Raw genomic sequence first — 19,331 nt, 5'->3', positions numbered from 1 at the left:
GGTCTGACGCGCTTTGGCCGGTTAAACGTGCTGCAAAGGACCGGGTGGGTGTCCACTCCTGGCAGCATCATCGGGCAGCATGGGCTGACACGAGCGGGGCGCAAACACGTGTACGAGTGCGCAGACCAGCGCCCCCTTAGACCAGCGCGAGAACTGCATGTATGAGCAACATGAGTGAAAGGAGCAAACATACTGACAGGCTCTACTAAACCCACAGCCAATAAACAAAGCAAAAACTATAGAGACAATGAATGTGATGTTTTCCAAATATCATACCCATGGGAGTGGACTGTGCCGGTGCCCATGTGTGGGCTCTGTTTTTTTTAACAGAAATGATTGTTTCTTGAGATAAAAAGATGAAATAAATTTTAAAACACACTAACCAATGCCTGATGTTCCTCCACAGATTTGAACTCATGTTTTTATTTTTTACTAGACAGATGAAAAACTTTCATTTTGTGAAAAACACAGACTCAAGAAGAGCAAAAATGACATGAAAATGTCGTATTTGTGATGAAATAATTGTTTTGTTTTTTAAAGAAATTAAATAAGGGTTTGTAGTGTTTGTACATTGTAAATGACATAAATATCTGTCTGTCTCATCCAATCAGAAAGCAGAATTTGCTCTAACAGACTCTACCAAACATTCACTTTAAGTTTACTCCTTTGACACTGTAGCTTTAAGTTGATCAAAAAATACAACCTACTTACACCTTGCACAGCCAAGCAATTCATCGATGATTAATCAATCAAACTAATCAGCTCCAGAACTGACCCAGTGGGTTACAAAAAAAGAAAATGGAATTTTAGCAACTCAGAATCTGAAAAATCAATTTTTCTGTATCAGGTCAAACATGGATTTTTCACTAAATCAGATACATTTTATACATTTTGAGTTGCTTTATTTCAGTAACATCTACATCTAGTGTAGGAGAGACCAGGTATGTTTGTACCATGGGGAGAGTTATAAGACTGGAGTCACATGATCATATCAGTGTTTACCCACTTGCTGATCCCACATGGTGTTTGTCAAGGCTGTAAACACGTTCATGCAGATTCTATAGAGAAAGTAATTTTTTTGACCAAGACTGTTACAACCCCGGTGGTGGGGTAGGTTGTAACAAAGCACCACCATGTATTTGACATCAACTCATGAGGTCTGTGATGTTCTGCAGAGGTTTGAATTGGTGCCATTTGTAGTTAACAAATGTGGTTCTTTGTATAAAAGTTTGAGAATTCTAGGTCAAAAATTCAGTGAGTTACAGGTGCTGAAGCAAAAAGTGTTACAACCCTCCCCTCCCCTATAAGTGATAAATATCTGCTCAAATGTGAATGATGTCCAGCCTCAGTCTCAGTGGACAGACGGCTCCAGGACGGAAGCCATTAAAGACCAGAACCTTCAGCAACATTTGGCCGAGGGGTGAAACATGTCCTAAATCAGCTCACAAAACTGATCGGTCTTCTCCGCCATGACCGTCCCATGTGACAAGTTTAAGCTCAGTTCTGCAATGGCTTTAGTCTGAAACACTGCTCAGTTCAAAGCCTCATTTAGAGCTTTTTGATATTTCTTCTGCAGCTAGTATCCCCTCCAAGCATCAGACTCTTGAAACATAGACTATGTTTCTCAATGTCCAGGATCCTTCCTCCGTTTGTCCACTTGGCTGATGTCCTCGGTGGTGGGCTCCTCCATTGTCCTCTCATTGAGCTCAAATGGAACGGCCTCCGGAGCGAGCGGCTGCGTCAGGGCACGTGTCAGATCATATAATAAATATGTCAATCTATGCTAACAAAAACAACTGTTTTATGAGTAAAAGCTGTTTGTAAACGGGTTTTGGTTGGATGTCTTAATGTTTGAACATTTTGGCCTGAATAAAAAAAAAACCTCACTGACCACTGACCCCTCAGTTTTAGTTAAGAATCAGAATCAAAATCATTTTTATTTTGATTATTTTATTGGTTTATTTATTTATTTATTTTTTTAGTTTACTTTATTGGTTTATTGGTTTTCTTCCAATTTTCCGTTTCCAGATCGTGGAAATCACATTGCACCAGCCCCTTATGGCTCCTCCTGCAGGTGGTGGGTCCACAGAAGGACGGCCTCATGGTTCTCAGGCCTGTTGGTCTCTCATAAGGAGCTTCTGAACCGCTCTTTGTCTGACCCGTCACCTAGGACCTGTTTGCCCTGGGAGACCCTATGAGGGGCACGAAGCCCCCGACAACAGAGCTCCCAGGATCATTCAGGTGCTCAAACCCCTCCACCACGTTAAGGTGGCGGTTCCGGGAGGGGATTTGGCAGGGACAGACACTCTCACTCATCATGGCCTATTGTACATGTTTTCAGTGGTAGGGGAAACAGGAAGAAACTCACACAGACATGGGGAGTGGGAATTGAACCCGGACCATCTAGCTGTGAAACACGAGCGCTAACCGTTGTACTACTGTGCCGTTATTTTAGTGACAAATAACCCAGAGAGTCCACTTTACGAATGTAAGCTAGCTAGCAAACAGCTTTAGCTTGTTAGCTCTAAAACGGCTCAAATCAAAGCTAACAGCTAAGTGTCTTTCAGATCAGTGTCTTTTGTTTATAGCTCTAACTAAAGGAAAGCTCTCATTAGAATCAATGCTCCCAAGTGTCTCTTTGAGTCGCTCCTGGACACCAGGGTGTGGTATTGTTGGAGTCGCTCCTGGCCACCAGGGTGTGGTATTGTTGGAGTCGCTCCTGGACACCAGGGTGTGGTATTGTTGGAGTCGCTCCTGGCCACCAGGGGGTGGTATTGTTGGAGTTGCTCCTGGCCACCAGGGGGTGGTATTACAGCAATGTCAGCTCCCACCATAAGGACCATACAGAAGCGAAATCCTCACCCAATGAGGCAAACCCAAACCTTACTATTGGCAAATACAGCCGACACTTAAAGCTCTTCTTTATGTCATGATGGAATGTACAGAAAAATGCCAAGTGCCTCGTTGTGATCAGAGAAGCCTCTGCACGAGCTGCAGCGTCAGCCCCTCCCTTTCTGTCTCTCTCCTTCGGTAAAACCCACTCATTTCCGCCCCATGTTTAGGGAAATCTCATTCATAAGTCACATTGCATTGCCTTTTTTGGTCAATGGAGGCGGGCAGAGGGCGTGTCATCATGTCCACAGCTTTACGCCGGGCTCACACCAAGCGGCAAAAAAACGCTTTCCGTCGCTCAGCTTGCTCTACTTCCTTCGCCAACCCCCCTTGTGCAGGAGCGCGTGGAGGTGGGTTTGAGACGCAGCTTTTGCGCATGAGCCAATTACGCACAGGTGTCTGTCAGCGCTTGTTCTGTGGTTGGTGGCCGCCGGCGGAAATGGCTCTGTATTTGCATAGCGGTGAAATTTTTTTAACGCTAGTCTCCGCTCCGGCCGCCCGTATCTCGCCGCTCTCCTGTGGATTTCCGGAGGCTTCTTTCCGGTCGCCAGGCAGCATAGGGAATGAATGGAAGCTCGCCGCTCTCCTCTCTTCCGCCGCTCTTGGTCTGAGCCCGGCGTTATGCTCCAGGTGGAATCAGCGAAGGAAAGAGTGGTCAGGTGAGCTACCGGCGCAGACGCAGGGTTTTATATCAGAAAAAAAACCTGAATTATTCGTTACTTTCCAAGTCAGAGTCTCATACACAGTTTGATAAATGAGGCTCTGGTCAACCTGTTGTACTACTGTGTGGTTTGGTCACACTTTGAAAGAGTAGAAGACTAAAGCGAAGTGTCTCTCTCAGCAGCAGGACCATCACTTTGTCACTCATAAAGCTCTAAAGACTCTTAAGTCAGGCTTTACAAATTCTTAATGACACCTGAGGGCCATTTTTAAAAAGCCTCCTTCAGGGAAAAGCCATCGCTTAGTCAGATCTACTGATCACCATTTTTACACTTTCTTCCCACAAGCTGTGAACAAGACACTTTCATTTTTGTATGGACTTTTTATCGCACAGTATTTAGCGGGTTGTAGAGGGCCGGCTGTTCAAACCCCGCAGGTGCACATTGTGGTTGTGTCCTTGGGCAAGATACTTCACCCACCTTGCCTCCAGTGTCTGCGTACACTGTGTATGAATGAGAGGGTGAATGGGTGACTGGATCTTTGATGTAAAGTGCTTTGAGTGCCTAAAGCAGGTAGAAAGGCGCTACATAAATGTGGCCATTTCTTTTATCTTTAAGTATGTGGGTTTGTACGCTGACTGTGAACTTTGAGCTCATTGTACACTTTATTCCAATGTGTTTTTTTATCCTGCAAATGGCTAATAAATTGAACTAAACAGACTGTATAAACAACCTGACTTGATTTGACATGTGTCTTTTTAATATGAACCATTCTTTCAGTGTTTACTGCCTCAGGGATTCTTATTATTGCTTGTCTCAGTGTGTTCGCTGACAAATGATCAGAAAAAGATGCTCCGTTCAGTAGAAGGTGGGGTTTTGTCCCTGTGTTCCAGGCAGATTGATCTGTGATTAAAATGTGAGCTCAGTGAGCTTCACAATGTCGTAACAGAAATGGTTTGGACTTCACAGACTGTTAAACCATTTCAGGGATAAAGACATTATGAACCTCATTGAGAAAATGCCAAGAATAAAGGGAATTTAAAAAATAATATAAAACATTTTTGGAGTTGTTCTCTACATAATCCCATGTGTTCATTCTTAGATGAACGTCTTCAATGAGAATCACACAAATGAAAATAAAGAAAACATAACATTCTTCCTTGAGACATTTAAGTCTGACTCAGCAGGAGTGAATTCCCCCAGGCTGTACAGAAAGGACCTGTTCATCAGGTAAAACTGAAACAAAGAGTCGGGCTAACTGCCATGTCTAACTGTCACAAATCAAAAGTAAAACTATAGAGCTCAGTATAGACTTCAGGAAGCAGAAATCACCTTACAAGCCTGTCCAAGTTAATAGCACTCCTGAAATATATATTTGTGAAACTCTCTTGGTCTCATCACATCAGCTGTGCAATTAAAAATCTCAGCAGAGACTTTATTATTTGTCTCAAAAAGGATGGTTTGTCACTTGTAATAGTGTGGGGTCATAGATGTGCGTTACCAATGACGGCCTAAACGGCAGTTTGTCACCGTGCTGTCTCCTCCCCTGTCTTCACCTCTGACGTCATGTGCCAAGGAGCTGAGTCACAGGCACTAGACTGAGGACCGCTCCAGCTGAGCTCAGGTGATCAGGCACTGTGGCTGTTTGATGGGCCAAAACCTGGCGGTTACCGAGAGTGTTGCGGGCCGTTTGTTGGGGTTAAGCTGGTGGTAACATCGACTACACTGTTCCAAATTATTATGCAAATGACTTTTTTTTCTCTGATTTTCTAAACTGTCAGCTTGAATTACTCAAGTCAGGGGAGGAGGGGGTCCACATCATGAGTTTCTCTCCTTTTATGCCCATAGCAGCCAGTGATGCAGAGGTATTCTTTACAGCAGGACATGGTGCGTTGTCATGCATGAAGATGATCTTGTTCGGGAAAACACGGCTCTTCTTTTTGTACCATAGAAGAAAGTGGTCAGTCAGAAACTCCACATATTTTTAATCAGGGATCCTAAAGGGGCCAACCAGCTCGCTCCCCATGATTCTGGCCCAAAACATGACTCCGCCCCCTCCTTACTGATGTCACAGCCTTGTTGGGACATGGTGGCCATTCACCGACCATCCACTACTCCATCCATCTGACCATCCAGGGTTACACGGCCTCATCAGTGAACAAGACTGTTTGAAAATGAGTCTTCATGTATTTCTGAGCCACTGCAGCTGTTTCTGTTCATCAGCTTCAATGAACCGTTTAGGGGAAGCAGGATAGAAGGTTTATGCACAACTGCAGCCTCTGGAGGGTCCTACACCTTGATGTTCGGGAGACTCCAGAGGCACCAGCAGCTTCAAATACCTGTATGCTGCTTTGTAGCAGCTGTTCTCTTAATCTGATGTTTTTGTCCGGCAGAAACCGTCCTCATTGTGCCTTTATCTGCACAAACCCGACCGAGTGTGCTCTGAATCATCCACAAATCTCTAATCAGTATGATGATTATGCTTAATCTTTTGTGAAATATCAAAGGTTTTCATACCTAGACCAAGACATTCAACTATTTCACGCTTTTCATCAGCAGAGAGATCCTTTTTCTTTCCCATATTGCTTGAAAATGATGATCTGCTTAAGAAAGTGGAACATGCCTTTTCAGTAGTTTTTCCCTTAACGGGGCTTAACCTGAAAACTAATCATCCCAGGTCTCTGAGATTAATGTCAGTGATTCAAAGAGCCCCGAGACACGATACCATCCATGAGTTTCATAAAAAAACGTTTTTATTTACCTTCTTGACACTGAAATACAGTTTGATAATAATTTGGAACACAGTGTATTTTGCGTAATCGTCTTTAGCATATGGCATGGCGTGGGACTGTTCCTCGTGTGGTTGGGCGTTTTGAGGCAGGCGGCCACTCAGGAGTAATGCCAAACCTGTCCATCTCAGTGTGTGATTGTAATGTTTGTGTAGCAGAGTCGTGGGAAAATAACTTAAGTTTGGTTTCTTAAAAGTTCATTTCAGGTCTAGTTGAGTTTTTGGTTTAAAAAGTCCAGAGCATGTTTCGACAAGAGATAAAGATCCTAGGTAGCGAAAGCCCCTGATGTGAATCAAAGTCTTCGAGTGGGCATTTGGAGTGGCTTCAGGGTTAAGTGTAACAATGATTATTATGGGCTGACATTCATAACCCTTACCTGAAACATGGATGGTTTTTGACCAAATATTTGTAACTTTACTTTTGAATATAAAAAGCTATTTTCCTAATCCATGTCTCTGTCAGTTCGATGGTAAAAAGAACTTTAAGCGGGCCTGGGGCGTAGGTTGAGATAATGGTGCCTAAAGGGCTGGTGTATCTGTGCAATGTTAATGTAAACAAATCATTTGCGCCCAGTGCGGTCAAACACTCACATTTTCACAGATGTACGATCGAAAGTGTTCTGACGGGAAGTTTGCTGGTGTGGTTTGGAAATGCTACATCACATGACCACACCCTTCTGATGAGGAGGCTCTCAGCATATGCAGGACCCGAGTCCTCCCACACATTCCCTCTTCTCCACTCACTTCACTCACTCAAAGACAGTTTTTAAGATAAGATAAGATGGTACTTTATTGATCTCACAGATGGAGAAATTGCATTCGATGAGAGAGCATCCGGCAGCAGCACCCATTCAGTGGCACCACTCTTTTTTTTTCTTTGGTGAAAGATCGTTGTGTCGCGGCCGCCATCTTCACTGTTTTGGTCACAGGAGGAGCACTGGTTGATGGGAAATCCGTAGACGATGACCACGGCGGTGGAGCTCTTGCGCTTGGCCACGATGTTCTTGGCCACACAGGTGTAGTTGGCCGTGTGGGACAGACGCGCCTGCTTGATGATCAGGTTGTGTCCACGGTGATGTAGAAGTTCCTGTCCTCGGCCGGGTCGATGATCTCGTTGTCCTTCAGCCACTCCACCCGCATGACCTTGGAGGATGGAGAAACTGTAGCTGCCCTCTGTCTCCTCTGATCATCTGAAACGGTGCACCGCCTCCTGGGCTTGTCCCCGTCTCAGAGCGTAGTGTCCTGCACTGGTCAGCTCCACCTCGTCCTTCCTCTTCCTCCTGCACAGCTCCCTCCACAGTCTATCACCATCTCCTCGTTGGTCCCTTTTGTTGTTTCCTGTAGCTCCTCTTGTGACGCCTCCTCCGTGCTGCAGGTGTGGGGGCTCTTGGTGCCTCTTCACTGTTCAGTGTCTCAGAAGAAGATGTTTGTAGATCTATCTATTTATCCTCATGAGGCTCATGAACACTACCCTAAAGGAGAGCTGAGGTTTTTGTGTTTAATGTTGGAATGCTTTTTTTGTGTTGTATTGATGTTTAGTAGATTAGTTTTCTTCTTCAGTGGAGAAAGTGCCAGGGCAAAACTCTTTTCATTGCTTTCAGAGCCTTGCACTTGGCACATGTGATAAATATATCGCAAGGGTCTGTTTCGGGGTCGTGTTTAGACTGAAATTCTGAATGGAGTGTTTCTGTGACACCACACTCATCAAGATCTGACTGCAAACGGTTATAAAAAAAACTATTTTCGCTTTGAGGTGGGCCGGGAATCTGACAGGAATGGAGCAGAGGCAGCATTGAAAGTTCCCAAGCATCATGCTGAGAGTCACAGTTCAGGTAGATAGATCTGATCATGATCCAGACCATGTGCCTGTTCATCAACATGTAATTACGTTAATGCATGAGGAATATTCACACCCACGGTCTGAGTCATCAGTGCCACTGTGTATTTATAGACTGAATCAGCTTCATAACAATAAAGGAACATATCATGTCTTTACTATACATCGAGTCTCTTATGGACAGCAGGCTGAAGGAGTCGCTCTATGATCCAGGACACTGTGGTTCACTGTGGTGTGGCTGGTGGTGGAGCGCCCTCTGCTGCGGAGCGTCTGCATTGCAGCTCTGACTCCTCCTGCACGGCGTCCTCTACTGCAGAGGTTCTCAAGCTGTGGTGAGGCGGCGCGAGGTCATCTGAACATTTACACTTCATTCATGTCCTTGATGCTTCAGTGATGCCTTCTATGTGAGAGGATTTTCCTGTTCTTTACACAAACGTGTACTGAAACAATGAACCCCGGTACCAGATTGTTTCTGTTTTACAAATACAAATACTTTTTACATCTTTTGCACACTGTCAATCTTCAGAGAGATTTACTGACAAGTGCAGTGCTGCAACATTTCAGCAACTCAGTCTTCTTCAGGCAAGTGGCTAGAGCGTGAGGAGCCATCTTATGTAGGAGTGTCCGGAGTGAATGGACCATGAAACACATTAGAGTTGGATGCACAGCAGAAAGGTGTTTTTCCACAAATATCTGCTCCACAGTTAGACAAAGGATCAGGGCCTTTCAGAAACGAACAAGACTCATGATGAACACGTTAGACCATGGACGTAATCAATACAAAACTGTGTCCAAGTGATTATTCTGATGATACAAGTGTGAATATCTACGGTCCGCAGCTGAATCAGAAGTGGGCCGTAATCATCATAATGTCAATGATGATGATGATGACTGAACGAGCCCTTAAATGTTTGTAAGTGACCAGCAGAGAGACGCCGTGTCCCACCTTGGGTCGGAGCACATGTGCACTGCGTCCCGCCCCGAAGCACAGGGAGCCTCGCCGGCCCCCGATAGTCACACTCAAGTTGAATCATTGTGGGGTTTCCGACACACAGGACTGAATATGCTGCGCCAAAGGGTCACTTTAAAACCACACAGTGTTATATGAGGCAATGGCACAACAGCAAGTACAGTGTGACCAACAGGGTTTCTACAGGCGGCAGCAAGTCTCATTTCATTCCATTTTAATGCCTAAATACTAGATTTTTAATGCCACAAATGCAAAAAAATCTCAGCATATTTCATTTTGCATGATTTGTAAACATTCACTCACACAAAGGGATTAAGGAAAACGTTGCTATTGGAAACCAGTATTGGTCACAACGACCATGGCTTTGTATTTTTGACGAATGTATGCAGTAAAAATAGTTGAGTGATGTCATTGAGTGGGTTCTGTCTCTAAGGAAACATGATATTTTCTATGACATTGAGATTAAGTGCCAGTTTGAATCCGATATAATGCTTTTTTTAATGACATAAATGAACGTAACTTCCTCAAACAGGAGAAAGAGAGGGATCAGAGAAGCTGCTTGGGACTTTGAGAAATGTTATGTTTTTAAAAGAAGCTTTTTCTCTCACACATTTATGACTCTGTCGGGCAAGCAGGTCTTCAGTGGTGACTGGTAATCCAAATGCTGTATGTGCTACGTTGGCAAAGGGATAATGTCTCCTTAGGATAGGACACAAAACAGTTACAAGGCGAGTATTTTTTAGAACGGTCATTGTCTGTGCATTTAATCCCTTTTGGGGGGACATAAAACTCTGACTGACCTCTCATGACTGAACTCTCATGACCAGTGATGTCCACCTGCCTGGCTCCACATCTGGAGATGGGTCCCCGAGCGCCAGCCCATACTGGCAGCTCACTGCTCCTACAGGTCACCCAGCGACATTAAGGATGGGTCAAATGCAGAGAACTAATTTCTCTACAGAGATTAATACAGGATAACTTAACTTAACCAGTAATCCGATAGAAATTACTTTTCAAAGTCACAGAGCGTTAGCAAAGTGTTATTGAGCTTCAAAGACACTACATCAAATTAAGAAATATTTGGAGTTGCAGCAAACCTAAATGCACTGGTCTGTTTAGCACTAGGTGAACAGCAGCGCATTGAAATGAATCAGACTCCATCAATAGCAGTAATGAAATGCCCTCTAGTGGTCCGATACTCAAACTACATTAGACTAATCTCACTATAAATAGTAGAATATAAATATATATACAACACTGATCATAACAATGCTACAACACAGTTTTGTGAGCCGATTTAAGACCATTTTGATGCTGAATACAATAATCACATTGGTTTTGCTCACTCAGGTATATTTCTTGCCCCTTGGTCAAATGTTGCTGAAGAGTATTGTCTTTACCATAAGTAAGTAAGTAAACTTGATTTATCTCGCGCTTTTCACAGACAGAGGTCACAAAGTGCTTTACAGTGGCAACAAGGAGCAGTGTTGGGTAATGTTATTTTTAAAAGTAACTCGCTAGTTAACTCGTTAGTCCTCTGGAAAAGTAGCTTGTTACATTACTGCGCTACTTTATTTTAAAGGTAACGCGTTAGAGACTCATGTTGCCAATAATAAACATCTTTATATAGCCTTCATTTATCCATCATTGTTTTCCGATGAGGAACGCTCCGTTTCACAAACTGAGTCGCCAAAGAGCAGCTCACGTAAACAGCCCGACACCAGCACTTCAATCAAACAATACAGTCACTTCTGAGCTTTATTTTATGTGTGGCAAATGAAGCTAAAGGCAACAATAATGAGCATGTCTGCTTATTAGAACGTCTGTAAAGGAGCGCTTACACTTTACAAAGTGCATTGAGTTGGTAATAAACACTCAACACACTCACTCAGCTTGTTAAGATTGTACAGTCAAACATAACCGGCTGAGTTTGTTGTTTACATTGAAGGGCCGATTATTGTTTGGGAGGCGAGGGCATCATGGTGGTTTTCCTCTTTAGCTCCGCCTCCAGCGCGTGTGTGAGCAGCTCTGCAGCCGAGGGAGAGGATCGACTGTCATGGTCACATCTGCCCATGGGAAATAAAAAGTAACGATGCAGCGGATCGAAAAATAAACAGCATTACGTTACTAAATTGTTGGTAGCTAACACATTACTCTAGTTTTCCCGAAAAACACGTTTTGTTGTAGCTTGTTACACCCAACATTGACAACGAAATACAAACAATGAAAAAAGGCGATCATGAAGGCAGCTCTATTGGCTCTGGGAAGCGTGTTTAAAGTCTTAAGTTGCTTTTTAAAAGTCTCCACATAATCAAGGGAGCGCAAGGACAGAGGAAGTTTATTCCAGAGACAGGGCGCGACGGCTTTAAAGGTCTCCTCGGGTTTTGTAACGGGTTCAAGGACCCATGAGCAGGTTTTGACCTGAAGACCTCAGATTTCGAGCTCCATACCATACCAACTTTATTTATAAAGCACTTTTAAAACGTCACAGTTGGCCAAAGTGCTGTACACACATTCAAATAAAAAAAAAAGTATCTGTCAAACCATGTGAATGATTTGAAATTATATTTCTCTCATCCTTGATTGTGGAGCGGGGATGAGGGAAGAGGGGTGGGAGGGAGGGCAGGGAGTTCAGCTTCCCGATGGCCTGGTATATGAAACTGTTCTTCAGTCAACTGGAACTGGCCGCAGTCTCCTCCCTGAAGGCATTACCTTGAAGAGACTGTGTGATGCGTGCATAGGGTGATTCTGAAGGCTTTGCCGGTGGGACGGGTGGAGAGATCTGCAGATTTTCTCCGCTGCTCTCACGATGCGCTTGAGGACGTGCTCGTGCGGTGCCACACAGTGATGGAGCTGGTCAGGATGCTCTCTATAGTCCCTCTGTAGAAGAACCACACAGTGATGGAGCTGGTCAGGATGCTCTCTATAGACCCTCTGTAGAAGGACCACACGGTTATGGAGCTGATCAGCATGCAGTCCCTCTAACGGAGGCTGGGACTCTGGCTCTTTTTAACTTGAGGCGAAAGTAGAGACGCTGATTACTTTTCTTGACCAGTGATGTAGTGTGCATGGTCCAGGAGAGCTTCTCTGTGATGTGCACACCCAGGAACTTAGTGCTGGTCACCCTCTCCACTGCAGCACCGTTGATTGTTAGAGGAGCATGCTGGACCCACGCTCTTTGAAAATCCACCACAATCTCTTTTGTCTTCTCCACATTTAGAGAGAGATTTTTCTGTGTGCACCACATGGCCAGACTGCTCACCTCACTCCTGTAGTTTGACTGAAGCCCACCACTGTTGTGTCGTCTGCAAACTTGATGAAGAGGTTTGAGTCGTACTTTGGAGTGCAGTCATGGGTCAGCAGAGTGAACAGGAGGGGGCTCAGCACACAGCCTTGGGGAGCCCCCATGTTCAGTGTGATGGTTCTGGAGGACACGTACAGCCTGTGGTCTCCCCGTCAGAAAGTCCAGCAGCCAGTTGCACAGTGATGTGTTGATCCCCAGGTGGAGCAGTTTGTGTATTAGCTGCTGTGGGATTATAGTGTTGAATGGTGAGCTAAAGTCTAAAAACAGCATTCTAACGTAAGTGGATCACAAAAACTGCAAATGCAGTTTGCAGTAAAGGGTAGAAACGTCGCATTGTCAAGAGAGAGAGAAGCCACAGCCTGTTTACGCGCTGCCATGGTAACCAATACCCATCACATCATGAAGCAATGAGTAAACGGCCTTAATACAAGATGCAAAGTCCAGTAAATACAGCAAAATACAGAACAAAAGACAAAGACAAATCCAGTAATGCAAACACCATAAGGAAATCTGAAACATGTCTCACTCAGTGATTGAGAGCCTGCAAGAAAAGGTGCGATTTCAAGAGGGATTTAAACACAGGCAAAGACTGACCCTGTCTAATCTCTGGAGGCAATGCGTTCCACGGCTTTGGGGCTCGGTCCCCATGAAGCTTCCTTTTAGTTAGTGGGATCACAAGATGCAGCTGATTTGCTGACCTGAGGGGCATATCAGAGGTAGGAGGGGTTCAGGCCATTTGAACATTTAAAATTGTAAATACAGTTATTTTAAAATCAACTGTAAAACACACTGGCAGCCAATGAAAGTGGAGCTAAAATTGTTCATGTTTCCGTGTTCCTGTTGGCTGAGCTGCAGCATTCTGAACTTTAATGTCTTCGTCCTGGGGCCTGTCTGTCAGTTTGGGTCACGTGAGCGGGACAGTTGAGCTCAAAGCCATCAGGAGACCGAAAGAAAAGAAAAGTGGGCCATCTTTAAACTGGAGGGACCGGGAGTGAAGAACTAAATGGCTTTGCAGAACAACCAAAAGTGGCACAAGTGGTCATCCCGAAGACTCTTCCCTGTGCTCCCAAAGGTGCTCATAACCATCATAGCCAAGTCACAGGATTCCTCCTGAATTATGTTAGCAGTTCATACCACTCCTGGGTGTGTTTCAAATGACCGCTATGAACTCATTCTTCATTTGAAATTATAAATCACTAGTATGACAAGTATTCTCTTCACAATCCCGGCGCCCTTCCGTCCCATATCGAAAATCACATAATGTCTCTCTCCGGGGTTTTCAGCGGATTGTGCAGTTTATGGGGCAGGTCTCAGGAGCGCCATCCGCAGGTGCAGTGGGCATGTTGTTTATGACTTTGTATAAATGAGTGAAGAGCTTGTCGTGGGTTTTAATCCTGCTCCAGGCTTACAGGGGGGAGGGGGTAGCGATCCCCCATGGGCAGAGGGGGAGGAGGGATAGAGAGAGTTGTAAGGGAATGAGAGTTCAGCAATTGGGAGGGCCGGGGGAGGAGAGAGAGAGACTGGAGTAAGAGAGGAGAGTTTAGAGAGAGGGGGAGGGGCCAGAGAAGAAGACTATCAAGAGACAGGATCATTTTACCTACTGATGATGTGTTGTTGCAATAGCAATTCTGCCAGTGTGTCAGGGGTTAGGCTGCGTTTCAGTTTCACGTGAGACAGGCCTCAACCCTGACTATGTTTAAGTCCAGACTGAAAACATGCCTATTTACTGCTGCCAATGGAAATTGACAGTATTTGAACTCATTTTAATATTAATATATCATTTTAATACATACATAGTGTATGTATATTGTATCAATTTATTTGTTTTATTGCGTTTTTTTAAATTATGTTATCAATATTGCTGGCACATTGAGTTGCCTTGTGCATGAAATGAGCTGTATAAATAAATGTGCCTTGCCTTGTTAGTGTGCGTGGTTAGTGTGCATGGTTAGTGTGCATGGTTAGTGTGTTAGTGTGCGTGGTTAGTGTGCATGGTTAGCTTGTTAGTGTGCGTGGTAAGTGTGCATGGTTAGCGTGTTAGTCTGCATGGTTAGTGTGCGTGGTTAGTGTGCATGGTTAGTGTGTTAGTGTGCGTGGTTAGTGTGCATGGTTAGCTTGTTAGTGTGCGTGGTAAGTGTGCATGGTTAGCATGTTAGTGTGCGTGGTTAGTGTGCGTGGTTAGTGTGCGTGGCTAGTGTGCATGGTTAGCTTGTTAGTGTGCGTGGTTAGTGTGCATGGTAAGCGTGTTAGTCTGCGTGGTTAGTGTGCATAGTTAGTGTGCATTGTTAGCATGCTAGTGTGCGTGGTTAGTGTGTTAGTGTGCGTGGCTAGTGTGCATTGTTAGCGTGCTAGTGTGCATGGTTAGCGTATTAGTGTGCGTGGATAGTGTGCGAGGCTAGCGTGTTAGTGTGTGTGGCTAGTGTGCATTGTTAGCGTGCTAGTGTGCATGGTTAGTGTGTTAGTGTGCGTGGATAGTGTGGGTGGCTAGCGTGTTAGTGTGCATGGCTAGTGTGCATTGTTAGCGTGCTAGTGTGCATGGTTAGCGTGTTAGTGTGCGTGGCTAGTGTGTTGGTGCGCGTGGCCAGTGTGCGTGGCTATTGTGCATGGCTAGTGTGTTAGTGTGCGGGGCTAATGTGCATGGATAGTGTGTGTGGTTAGCGTGTTAGTGTGCGTGGTTAGTGTGCATGGTTAGCGTGTTCGTGTGCATGGATAGTGTGTGTGGTTGGCGTGTTTGTGTGTGTGGTTAGTGTGCATGGTTAGCGTGTTCGTGTGCATGGATAGAGTGCGTGGTTAGTGTGCATGGTTAGCGTGATAGTGTGCGTGGTTAGTGTGCATGGTTAGCGTGTTCGTGTGCATGGATAGAGTGCATGGTTAGCGTGTTCGTGTGCGTGGTTAGTGTGCATGGTTAGCGTGTTAGTGTGCGTGGTTAGCATGTGTGTGTGTGTGTGCGCGTGTGCATGCGTGTATGTGCGTGTGCGTGCATGCGTGTATGTGTGTGTGTGCATGTGCGTGTGCGCGCATGTGTGTGTGTGTGTGTGTGTGTGTGTGTGTGTGCGTGTGCGTGTGCATGTGTGTGTCGTTATAAATAAATATGACCCAACTGAAGACATACAGTGACATCGGTGTTGACTCTAATGACTTGGGCACATCTCGCTGTCTGCGGGGAGTGTGTGGATAATGAGGCCTCTGTGTTCTTGGTGTGGACGCTCTGACGGTGGTGCAGGGGTGATGGGGGTCCAGAGGCTGGTGGGTGGAGTCAGTGTGGATTGATGAGCTCCTCTGATGTCTGAGCATATGCAGATGTGGAGATGAGTGAGAGTGAAGGACAGGAATAAAGCTCCAGACTCCCAGAGAAGATCACAGTGTCCTCTACAGCTCAGGGCATTATCTGTGGCACTCCAGTGCTCTGTGGGCCATTTGAAAGTATGCAAAGTTTAAAGCTACTCTAAGCAATCCCGTTTTGCCGGACCGCAGAAGGAGACCAGCGCCGCACCTCCCTCACCTCACAACTCACCCCACACCACACGCCTCACCTTCACCATGCAAACACGTGCAGAGATCCCAAATGTTTGAAGCAACAGAAGCCCAACAGTTAGCAGCTAACACTCAGAGTTTCATTGTGAGAGAACTCAACTTCAAAAAGACGTAGCTGCATGTAGTTTTCTCTCAGAACATTTCATTTTTAACTTAAAAGTAAAAAATGTTAAGACATGTTGTGGACTTTGGATTTTGTCTGCATGTTTGTCCCCCAAGAACACTCTGTAATACGCACATTGATGCACATGTGCAGATGTTACATGTAAACTTTAGGTCTATTTTCTCCAAATGAGGTTTCATTCCACTCTTGCAACAACATCTCCACTTTAGTACAGCTCCTACAGACTCCACACGTTACACACTTGGACTCAGCAACGTTTCCTTTTTTAAAATATCTAATTCCTGATTTTCTAATATGTCATATTCATGTCAGTCTTCTGCAGCTAACTCATTTTCCTCACATATTTGATGTCTCCCAATTCTTCACAGGGATGAGTTTATCGGCACATCAACTTTCAGGGCCACTTTTCAGAGCTGCTGTCACAGAACTCGCCTGTAAGTTCATGAAGTTGATACAAATGCTTTAGGCACAGTGTTTTTCCAACAAATGTCGGAGTTTACAATCACCTAAAGAAGGACAAAAGGCCTACTAGTAATATAAATCAGGTATAATCCCTTTAAGGTTCTGGGATCTTGAATAAAATAGGATAAGTGCAGGTTCAGAGTAGGATTATTGCAGGTGCACGATGTCTTTGAGGATCTACCTTTCCTCAATCACCTACTGACCAAAACAGTCCAGTTAAAGAGCAGATGAAAGAGCTGAGCTTGTACTGAAGGACGGACCAGGACGGTCCCTCTTCAACGCTGTTACAGTTTTGGAATTGACTGGGGCCAAACTCATCTCTTGCAGCCTTGCATAGAACACATCCTACCTCACGTCTCCAGAAGCCTTTCCATAAATACTTCAGCAGCGGCCTGACTCGAGAACAGAGCGGCCTGCAGCGCCCCCCACAGGACCAAGCAGGCACAGTATCATTTAGTTTTATTTACGAGATTTAGTCAAATCATCCTCTTCAGTTCTAGTCTAAGTCGACTAAAATGGCATGTAAATCTAAGATGAATTTAAACGACTGCATTTATAATATTTATTCTAGTCATATTTAATCAGGACACTTCATGTGTGTTTCTCCACATGAACCCAGTGCAGAGCTATGCCTTAGGCAGTGGATTTAAATGACATGAGCCTCTTTCTGTCATTGAGTGACGTTCTTCTTTTCATTTTATTTAGTCATATTTTAGTTTATTTAACGAAATATCTGGACATTTTAGTCACAGTTTTAGTCTCACAAACAACTTTTACTTAAATTTTAGTCTCACTTTAGTCAGTTTGCTCGTTGAGTGGCTTTATTGAACAGAGGCAGGTCCCAGGACTCAGGGCTCAGTTTTATACTTTTTAAAGAAGCCAGAAAACTGCACCATAACTTTCAACACAACAGCATTTACCATGTTTGTTATTAGCCGTGTTATTGTTTACATACAGGTTTATTTAGCTGGAACGCTCTGATCAATGTTGGAAATGTTCAAGTGGGAAAAAAACAAAACAATTACCACTTGGTGATAGCTTTAAAGGCACACTGTGTAACATTTTGCACTATACTGTTGTTAGTGTGCAGCTCAACACAGAAAATGTTATTACTGCAGTGGGTAATCAAAGAGTGGATGAGAACCTAACCTGTTTGAATCTCTTTTGTCACATCTCCATGGAGACGAGCTGGAGACGCCCGATAAAGTTTACAGTCTTAGCAGAGGTGAGCCTCAGAAATGTTTGTTATATTTTTCAAAATGAGTATTTCATGTCAAAAAATAAATGCTTGTATTTCAATTTTATTTATTGGGTAATATTCTACGCGGTGTGGCTTTAAAGGAATAGGCCACCGTTTTTACATACTGTGATATGCTCTTACCTCACTTTAGCCGAGTTAATATATCCCCGTCTGGTCTTTGTCCGTGCGCTCTGCCAGGCAAACGGAGCACATACGCAGCCTCTCCCACATGTCACATAGCTCCAAAAAAGCTCACAATAGAAGCTACCAAGCTCTTCCACGTGTTCCCTATTTAAATAAAGTTACGTGAAGTGTTTTCATGCGAAGTATATTTACACAGAAATGTAACGTGTCAATTTTATAAGCAAATAAAAAGGGGCACTATATTGTGAGGCGTAATGATACGAGGAGTAAAACGTCCGCGCAGTAACTCCTAAAGGTTATTGACGGAAGTGAGCGGGGGAAGTCTTTAGGAGTTACTGCGCGGACGTTTTGCTCCTCGTATCATTACGCCTCACAATATAGTCCCCCTTTTTATTTGCTTATAACATCGACATGCTACATTTCTGTGTAAATATACTTCGCATGAAAACAGTTCACGTAACTTTATTTAAATAGGGAACACGTGGAAGAGCTTGGTAGCTTCTATCGTGAGCTTTTTTGGAGCTATGTGACATGTGGGAGAGGCTGCGTATGTGCTCCGTTTGCCTGACAGAGCGCACGGACCAAGACCAGACGGGGATATATTAACACGTCTAAAGTGAGGTAAGAGCATATCACAGTATGTAAAAACGGTGGCCTATTCCTTTAAAGCAGCTCTAAGTAACTCGTGCCCCTAGAGGCCATAAGCGCCACTGCAGGTGTCGTAGCATGTTGTGTTTTCTTACTCATTAATCGTCCATGAGAGTAAATACTACGCTGACAGAAAAGACAAAGGGACAGAGGGATATTGTACATCCAATTACACAATGGAGATCATTTTTTTCACTCAAACTTGGCTGTAAATACTGTTTAAGTGGCACTAGCCCGCAGTTAGCTTTGCCCGTTAGCCTGTTAGCTTCATCTTTGTGATTCCATTAGTGTGTATTGTGCCTCCGACCTGGTGGCAGGAAAGTTGTGGTTTTCTGGCCAGAGACACCATTAACCATTAACCATTAATCATCCCATTAACACTTGTATTACCCCCACAGGGACTACTGGAAGGATTTATTAAAGAGGGGGTATTATGCTTTTTTCAGCCACATAGCACCAGTCTATATCACACTACAATGATGACCAAACCTTCTGTTGGTCTGTAAATGCAGTAAATTAGAATAACTGCCTTGTATAAAATTGCTCTTTCAAAATGGCGGTAGCAAATGACTTGAAATAGGCCCCTGTCTCTTTAAGAACCTCTGACCCTTTCCGACACGCCCCCTCCACACGCTGTCTGTGGCATCACAACAACACTCCGCTTGTCTCAACAGTATTGAAACTAAGATCGGTGCATTTTAATTTTTATTGTTGGAAAGGAGCTACTGT

This window comes from Gobius niger, assembly GCF_951799975.1.
Source record: "Gobius niger genome assembly, chromosome: 6".
NCBI classification, from domain to species: Eukaryota; Metazoa; Chordata; class Actinopteri; order Gobiiformes; family Gobiidae; genus Gobius; species Gobius niger.
This window is presented reverse-complemented; position numbering follows the sequence as displayed.